The following is a 9,205-nucleotide window of genomic DNA, read 5'->3' as shown; positions in this document are numbered from 1 at the left end:
TTGTGCAAGGAAAAATAGTAAACGATAAAAAGACAAAATGTGAATAGTGTTCGGAAAAATAAAATATGGAAATAACACAATCCCCAAAGGAAGTTGTCAATCCAAGGAAAAGAGTCTCGGAAATCATTCCAGAGCACTCGAGACGACATCAAGTGATGAAAAACCGAACCTAAAAAAGAAAAGACAACGGAAAAAAAAAAAAAAATATCCGTTAAAATCTGAGAAAAAGAAAAGGAAGAAAAATGACCGGGTTATTACAATTCCTAAGCTACATTTGAACATTTTAACATAAATGTACTTAACAACATCAAGGTTTGCAATGATTCATTAAAAAACATAATGCCTAAATGTACTTAACAACATTAAAACTGTGATGATTCATTAAAATCATAAAGCATAAATGTACTCAACGACATTAAAAATGCGATGATTCATTAAGATCATAAAACATAAATGTACTTAACAACATTAAATCACCAATAACCAAAATCACAAGTCACAATTAAACATTGGTTGTCAACTTAAAATTGAATTTGAAAATAAATAGTAGGAGACTTGGACATCAAATCTCGGATAAAGCCAAGACCTAAACAGTTATTCCGGGCACTAACCCGCTGGGAATACCACCCTAGTGCACACTATAAAATAGGGAGAACTCATACCTCCCATACTAGAGCTAAACTCTAGCCATGTCTTTGTAACAATGTCCCAAGTGACTCCAAAATAAATATGTTAATAACTTATATACGAATTAAATAATGCACAAAACTATCTTCCATGCACAAGTAGGTTGAAACCACACAACACATGCTCTATGTCCACAACTACGATAGAATGACAAATGTCGAATCTTCTAAGTGCGATTCATTACACGTTATAACAACATCACATGTCGAATCTTCAGTGTGCGATTCGTTACACCCTATAATAATATAATTTAATAATGAAAACATAAACTCATGAATCCATTACAAGTCCAAAATCATGGTTTAAATGTACACCAATATCAAACACATGATTAAATCTTTAACGCAATAGAAACGAAAATTAATTAAGTAAACTAATTAATTTCTCTAGGCTTCAAATCTCAATCAAATGATCACTAATTAATATATGTTAAACAACATAAATTGATCATTGCATATATCAATTTAAAAACTTAATTAGGTTGTTGGAACAGTAAGGTAGAATTTAATTAAATCATGATAATTAAATCTCTAAATTCAAAAGCAACTCCAAATGGTCCCAAGTTAATATATGCTAGTAAACAAGTCCTAGTCATTACAAATATCAAGTTAAAAACTTAATTAAGCCAATGGAACCTTTAAGTAGATTTTAATTAATTCTTTTAATTAAAATCTCTAAATTTTCAAACTCATCCAAATGCTTTCAAATTAAAGTACATTAAAGAACATGTCAAGACTTAATTTCATAGCATATCACAAGTTACTTTCATGCAAGGTACGACCATGAGAATTAAACTTTCACAAAAGAAAATTATTAAATAAAAGTTGCAATTCTTATTCAAATAATCCCAATTTAATATATGTTAATAAACATACCAAGGCCTAATTTACTAGTATGCCACAATTTAATTCTAAGTTGTATACTATCATGAGAATTAAATCTTAAACATAGAAAATAATTAAATTAAATTCGAGAACTTGAACTAAAGCAAGCATACAAGTTGTATAAGCTTCTAAAACAATCAATACAACATTAATATAAACCTATGACATCACCTACCTCAATTTGAGATGAAAATCTCAATTCCCCATCGAAAGAGAAGTGCTCTGAATCTGACGATACTCCTAGGTTATGTCAGGGACAACGAGAGAAACAACTTTAACCTTTGAGGTACCATGAAAATCCAAACCCGAACTCAAAACCTGAACTAAAAAATGGTCAAAAACAGATTCTAATAAAGGGGAAAGCAAGATCTCACCAAGGCCTACAATAAACGCTAAGGCCCTACGACATTTACCACGAGGGAAGAAGCCGGAAAAAGAAGAAGAAGAGTGGAAGCAATGGCTACCATGGATGGATGGCCAAGAGAGGGAGGAAGAAGAATAAAAGTCCACTTTTCTTATTTCACCTCCTATTTATAGAAAAACCTTAAAAGTGACCCAAACGGGCCCCGCCGGGTCCGAAAGAGTGAAATTTGAGCAGACGCACTCAAACGGCAAAATTCCATGAACGAAAAAGAACCGAAATGAGAAATGATGAATAACAGAAGAAATGGGGTCAAAAACTGAGTCCCGGACAGAAAGATATGTCGCGAACAAGTTTGGCAGCAATCAGGGCTAGAAACCCTAAAACTGGGGAAAAATGATCGGAATGAAATTCTAAGACTACGTGACTCGATGAAAAGTGAAAATGAATCCCATATGAGGATCCAGGCTCAAAACGAGAAATTTTTGCAATAACTTTCATTAATTACACAATAGCCCCTACAAAAATGTGATAACTGTAAGAGTACGCGACTCGACTAAAAATGAAAATGAATTATGTACAAGAATCCAGGCTCAAAACAAGGCATTTTTGCAATAACATTCATTAATTGCACAATGGCCCCTACAAAAATGTGATAACTGTACTACTAACCCAAAATGAAAATATCTTCCAAAAATATTTTCTATAAAACCCCTAAAATAAAATATCCTCAAAAGATATTTATGAAAACACCCCAAGAAAAGAAAATGTTTCTGAAGAACTATGCATCCATGCCCCTATAGATACTGAGAGCAACTAGAGTACTTTTCTACAAAAGTAAAGATACTTATTTCATGGAAACCACTTAGAATGAAGGTACGTGAAGTCGGAAATCAACTCTGAGCACAAAAAGTGAGGTTGTGCCAAAAAGTGACAAATGGGGAAAAGGACGAAAAGTGAATAGTGTCCAAAAAGTGAAAACGTGAAAATGACGCGGTCCTTTAAGGAAGTTGTCAATTCAAAGGAAAGAGTCTCGAAAACTATTCTCAAGCACTCGAGATGACACTAAGTGACAAGAAACCGAACTTAGAAAAGAAAAGATCAACGAAAAAAAAAATTTATTCGTAAAATTTGAGGAAAATGAAAGGAAGGAAAATGACCGAATTATTACACTTTAGGGCTACTAACCCATGGGTTCCTTCTCCTATTGCACACTATAATATAGAGAGTTCTCTATCTCCCGTACTAGAACCAAGTCCTAGCCATGTCAATTCTTGATTGATATCCCAAGTCTCCAAAATCAACAAGTTATGCAACCAAGAGTGTACCAAGATACAAGTAATGCATTAAACCACATTTCATACACAACCAAGATTTTGAAACACACAAGTCATGCCCTAAGTCATCAACTATCATGGCACGAGAAATGCAAGTAATCATAGTGTGCATTTATATAGACTACAAACTAGAATTAATCACACATAGAATTCATTTATGTAAATATACCACTAGTATAAGATCCAAGATTTAATTATTTGATTAACATCACTTGAATAATTAAATCATCACAACATCATTGTACAAGTTCATTAACCACATTATTGAAATTAAATCACAAGAAGTCAAGATACATGATAAAAACACAAAAGCCCCATGAGATACATGACCAAATCATTAGAACAATTTTTAGAAATTAATTAAACTAATTAATTAAACTAATTAATTAATTTCTCTATATTTCAAAAGTTGTTCAAAGATTCTCAAAATAATATATATGAATAATCATTACATGGTCATTGTATATATCAAATCAAAAGTGCAAAATGAACAAGATATCATCATGTAGAATTTAATTAATTTAAATTAATTAAATTTCTAGATTTCAAAAGTTATTCAAATAATCCCATATTAATATATAACAAGGATAAAGGCATGGCCATGCTGTATATCAAGTCTAAAATTGTAATGACCCGGTCATTTTTCTTCCTTTTCTTTTTCTTAGATTTTAACGGATATTTTTTTTTTCCGTTGTCTTTTCCTTTTTGGGTTTGGTTTTTTATCACTTGATGTTGTCTCAAGTGCTCTGGAATGATTTCTGAGACTCTTTTCCTTGGATTGATAACTTCCTTTGGGGATTGTGTCATTTCCATATTTTATTTTTTCGAACACTATTCACATTTTGTTTTTTTCTCGTTTATCCTTTTTCCTTGCACAACCTCACTTTTTGTGCTCGGATTTGATTCCGGTTTTGCATGCATTCATGATATTTGATTTTCATAATAGTGGTATTTTTACTTTTCTAGAAAAGCATGTTGATTGCTTACTTATTTCATAAAAAAGCATTAATGCATACTTTACTGTAATTATTCTTAACTTGTGGGGTTTTAATGTAATTAAATAAAGTAATTATTTTTCATCTTGGGGACCATTTTGCAATTAAATTTGGAAGATATTTTCAAAAGGACCTTTTTGTAATTTTTGAAAAGTGTGAAAGTGTCCCACTCTCATTGGTCCACTTGTTGACATTTGTGTGGAAACACTTTAATGCATTGGATGATGACATTTGGAGGGTGAGGATTCACCCACTTGTTGGCCTAGGATTGGTGCACTTGTTGGCTTGGATGGTTGACAAGTGTAGGTGTGAGATTAAGCCTAGGAAGGAGCCATGGATTGGTGACAAGTGTAGGTTCACAATTTAGTCTTGCAAATATCTTTGGGCCACTTTGGGATTATGGTTTTAAAGAAGGGTTTTTATGCAATTGACCATAAATGTGTGTGTTGACCATGGTGTAAGAGCACATAGTGAGTGGAGGATTTCTATTTCCTCCACTCACACTTAACCACATTATTTCATTCTCTTCCTTACAAAAAAACCCTAGCCTCCATGGATGGAACTTGAAGCCTTAGGTATTGACCTTGATCTTTGAGGCCCTTCCATTTACTTTAGACCATAAAGCTTGGAATACTTTTTGTTCCCCCCATCCTCCTCTTCAAAACCCTTGAAGGATCTAGCCTAACTCCTAGTTTTGCTTTGGTATCTAGAGATTCAATTCTCTAGTGAGGTATTGATCTATTATTTTGAAGTATTTTTATGTCATTATTGAGTGTTTTACATGCATGAAAGAAAAGGACTTGTATTTTGCCCTTAAACTGTTTTAACTTAAAATTAGTCTTATCAAATTAAATATAGAATATGAAAATATACTCAATTAGCTTTCATTTAGTTTTGGTTTCATGTAATTTGGATTTAAAATGAATTAGTTATGAATTTTTGAAGTTGCAAGCTAGTGGCTAGAAATTTGAAGCTTTTCCTTTTTGGTCTGGAAATGAATTTTTATATGGAGCTGTGGTGTTTAAATTGCCTTGAAATTTTTACTGGAACTTCCACCATGGGTTTTACACTACTCAGAATTTTTTTCACAATTTTAGAGCATTTCTAATTTATTTTTAAAATCCGAAACTATCTGCTGTCCATGTTTTTATTGCGGCTAGAAAATATATTTTTAGATGATTTATTTCACTAACCATTTGACATTGGATCATGGTTTAAATTTCTAGTTTTACACTCTCATATGTTTACTTCCAAAATAAATTAGGTTTGCCGAATTTGGACGTCAAATGAATTTTTCATAAATTTTCAAAGTTGGAAGCTACAGACTGAAAATGTGTTTTCTGGGCAGAATTTGTTTCAAAGTTGTGGGTCAAAACTATTTCAATTGGAAAAATATTTTGTTAAACTAAATTGATATTATCAAATTACAGTGTTTAAGCTTTCATTGGGCTTTGGATTCATTCAATTTGGGTTAGAATTGAATTTTTTATGAATTTTACAAGTTGAAGGTAGCAAGCTGAAAAATTTGTTTTGCGGACCGAAAATTTGGGGCGATTTCATTTCGGTGGTAATTGGGATTTTCATTCCAATTGAGGTAGGGAATGTTTTAGGATTATTTGTGTGTTGTATTGTGTGTTTACCATAATTATACAACATTTATGTATGCCTTGTATCAAATTTAGAAAGTTAGTAATTTTTATTTCTTTGTATAAGATTTAAAATTTATGATGATGTATAACTTTGATTTGAATTGTAACATGATAGGAAATTATGCTTAAATATGTTGGTTAACATATATTAAATTTGGATCATTTGATTAAGAATTACAACTTTTATTTATTATTTATCTTTAGTGAAAGTTTAATTCACATGGTTGTATCAAGCATTAAATCAAGTTGTAATGTGGTATTTAAATAGGCCTTGGCATGTTCTCTAACATAGATTAAATTGAGGGCATTTGGAATTGTTTAAAAATCTAGAGGAAATTAGTTAATTAGCTTGATTAATTTTGTTTTAAGTGTTTTAATCACTTAACTTTTTATTTGATGTTATATATATGATGACCATGACATGTCTTTCAATATATATTAAATTGAGGTTATTTGGATTAACTTGGAATTTAGAGAATTTAACTATTTATGTTTAATTAAATTCTACTTTATTACTCCATGGATTTAATTGTATTTTAGAAGTTGTTTCGATATTTAAATCATGGATTTGGATTTGATGTATGTTCACTTGATTACTTTTGAGCATTAGATAACATAGTTGTTACTTTTATATTCATGAGAATATATTTTTCCTTATTGAATATATTGTAGCTATGTCTAAGGAATTGCACACTTTATATTTGACATCTTATATGCCATAGTAGTTGTGAATTTTGAGCATGTATTGTATAAGTTTCAAATTTTGGATTGTGCTTGGTAAATAGTTGATATCTTGTATATACTTGTTGATATATATATGTTGTTGCACAATTTGTTGATTTTGAAAACTTGGAGATGTCGTTGTTTGGCTACGGCTAGGACTTGGTTCTAGTACGGGCGATTGTCCCTCTATATAGTCTAGTGCGCACATAGGGAGGTTACCCATGGCCAGTAACCCTAAAGTAACTATGTTGTCGATCTGATCCGGCGTGATGTCCGAGTATCCACTTTGTTTGATTTCGTATTTCATTTCAAGTTGATAACTAGATGATATTGTAACTTGTTGTTCCTTATTTGATTTCCTATTTTGAGCTTAAGATGTAGCTTTGTGAAAGTATGCTTCATGCGTTGTATTGGAAGTTCCATTGTTGGTTAAATTGCATCAATATCATAATTTGTGTTTTGATGTTCAAATGTAGTTTAGGAATGACCTTATAGATTCATTTTGAACATAGACGTTAGATGGCATGACCCACACTTGTTGTTTTCGTATTTTGGATTTCAAGTTGAAAACTTTGAGAATCTATATCTTGTTGCCTTGTATAACATGTTTCCATGTTGTTTAAATTGCATGAACAATGTGATTATGATATAAATGATCTAGGTAGCTTAGGATGCTCCCTGGGTCTCATCTTGACATAAACGTTAGGTGGCATGAGCCCCTTTAACATGTTTCACCATAAGGTAATAAAATTGTAAAATGCTAGGTTGATGCATGCTCATCTCCTACGAGTAGCTTTATGTTACTCACCCATACGATACTGGGGTATATTTCAGGTACAGGACTCAGGATTTGAAGATTCCATTGCTCCTTGGATGGCTTACAGTTTCTAAGTTTTTATTTTATGCAAGTGTTAGCATAAGATGCCTCTTTGTAGCCCTATTTGTTTAAATTTGTATTCGTTGATTTGTATATGTAAAGTGTACGTAAGTGCACTCTTTTCAATGTATTTAACATGTATGAGATGAGGCCGGAGGCCAATGACATGTATCTCGTTTTCTATGCACTTTTGTTTTCAAAGTTTATTATGAAAATATTGGAAAATGTTAAGTCATTGCTTCATAACTTTCGCATCGGGTGTTGGAATTTCATATCTTTTCTGGCCGGACTCAGAATCAGACGATTCTTGAGTCTAATTTTGTTCATTTTTCATTGTCCTTCCAATGCTGTGCACGGTGGCACCCTTTTCAGTGAGAAATAACCATTTTGCCCTTAGTTCATCTCTTTTCGGGTTAGGCATTCTTGCTTCATTTGCTTGGCTCGTTTGAGTTCCGTGACTTCTTGGAGAGTCATTTTGGGGCCTTAGGGATGACGTACATCTCTTGAGGTCATTTGGCTTCTTTCACTTCTACATTTCAGGTCCGTTATTGGGTCAACTTCGGGTTCATCACTAATGCACCGGGTTGAGAAATCTGGGTCGTTACAAAAATGGAATACAAGTAAGGTACAATTAAGTGAAATTTAAATCAAATTAAATTAATTAAATCTCTAGATTTCAAAACTCGTTTAAATCATCCCAAATTAATATATATCAAAGATCAAGTCATCACCATACCATATACCAAGTCTAAAGTGAGTTATATGCAAGCTACAATTTATCATTAATTTCCCAAATCAATATAAGACATGCATACAAGTTGTATAAGTTTCTAAAATCATCAATACAACTACGGAATCCGACGATACTCCTAGGTTATGTCAGGGACAACGAGGGAAACAACTTTAACCTTTGAGGTACCATGAAAATCCAAACCCGAGCTCAAAATCCGAACTCAAAAATGGTCGAAAATGGGTTCTAATAAGGGGGAAAAGTGCGTCTCGCCACGGCATTCGATAAACGTTAAGGCTCGAAGCAAATAACAAAGGGAAGAGAGTGGAGGAGAAGAAAGAATGGTGGCAGCCCAAGGGGCTGCCATGGCTACTGGCCAAAGAGGGGAGGAAGATGGTGAAAATCTTGTTTTTCACTTTAAGTCATTTTATTTATAGTAAAACCTTAAAAGTGTCCCGAACGGGCCCTGCCGGGTCCAAAAAAGTGAAATTTGAGCAGACGCGCTCAAACGGTGAAACTCCATGAATAAAAAAAAGCCAAAATGAGAAAAAATGAACAACAGAAGAAACGGCATCAAAAACTGAGTCCCGAGTAGAGAGATATACCATAAACAAGTTTGGCACTAACTGGTGCTTAAAACCCTAAAACTGGAGAGAAACGACCAGAAGATAATTCTAAGAGTACACAAGTCAACGAAAGCTGAAAATGAATCCCATACAAGGATCCAGGCTCAAAATGAGGCATTTTTCAATAACTTTCATTAATTGCACAATGGCCCCCACAAAAAGGGTTAACTACATTAATGACCCAGAATGAAAATATCTTCTAAAAGATATTTTCTTAAAAACCCTTAAAATAAATATCTTCAAAAGATATTTACGAAAAATACCCCAAGAAAAGAAAATGATCCTGAAGAATCTGTGCATCTATGCCCCTATGGACACTAGAAATAACCAGAGTAC

At 32.8% G+C, this 9,205-nt stretch overlaps 1 long non-coding RNA gene across 1 annotated transcript; it reads left to right on the top strand.

The window, feature by feature from the left end:
- Positions 1–4,793: 4,793 nt before the first annotated feature.
- On the top strand, positions 4,794–7,749 carry LOC132314840 (uncharacterized). Its single transcript, XR_009483519.1, has 3 exons — positions 4,794–4,994; positions 5,767–5,858; positions 7,471–7,749. It is a non-coding gene; the product is annotated as an uncharacterized LOC132314840 (long non-coding RNA).
- The last annotated feature ends 1,456 nt before the right edge of the window (positions 7,750–9,205 follow it).

Source organism: Cornus florida, unplaced genomic scaffold (genome assembly GCF_030987335.1).
Source record: "Cornus florida cultivar Cherokee Brave unplaced genomic scaffold, ASM3098733v1 CherokeeBrave_3.0.0_Hap2_Chr06, whole genome shotgun sequence".
In the NCBI taxonomy this organism is placed as follows: domain Eukaryota; kingdom Viridiplantae; phylum Streptophyta; class Magnoliopsida; order Cornales; family Cornaceae; genus Cornus; species Cornus florida.
This window is presented reverse-complemented; position numbering and strand designations above follow the sequence as displayed.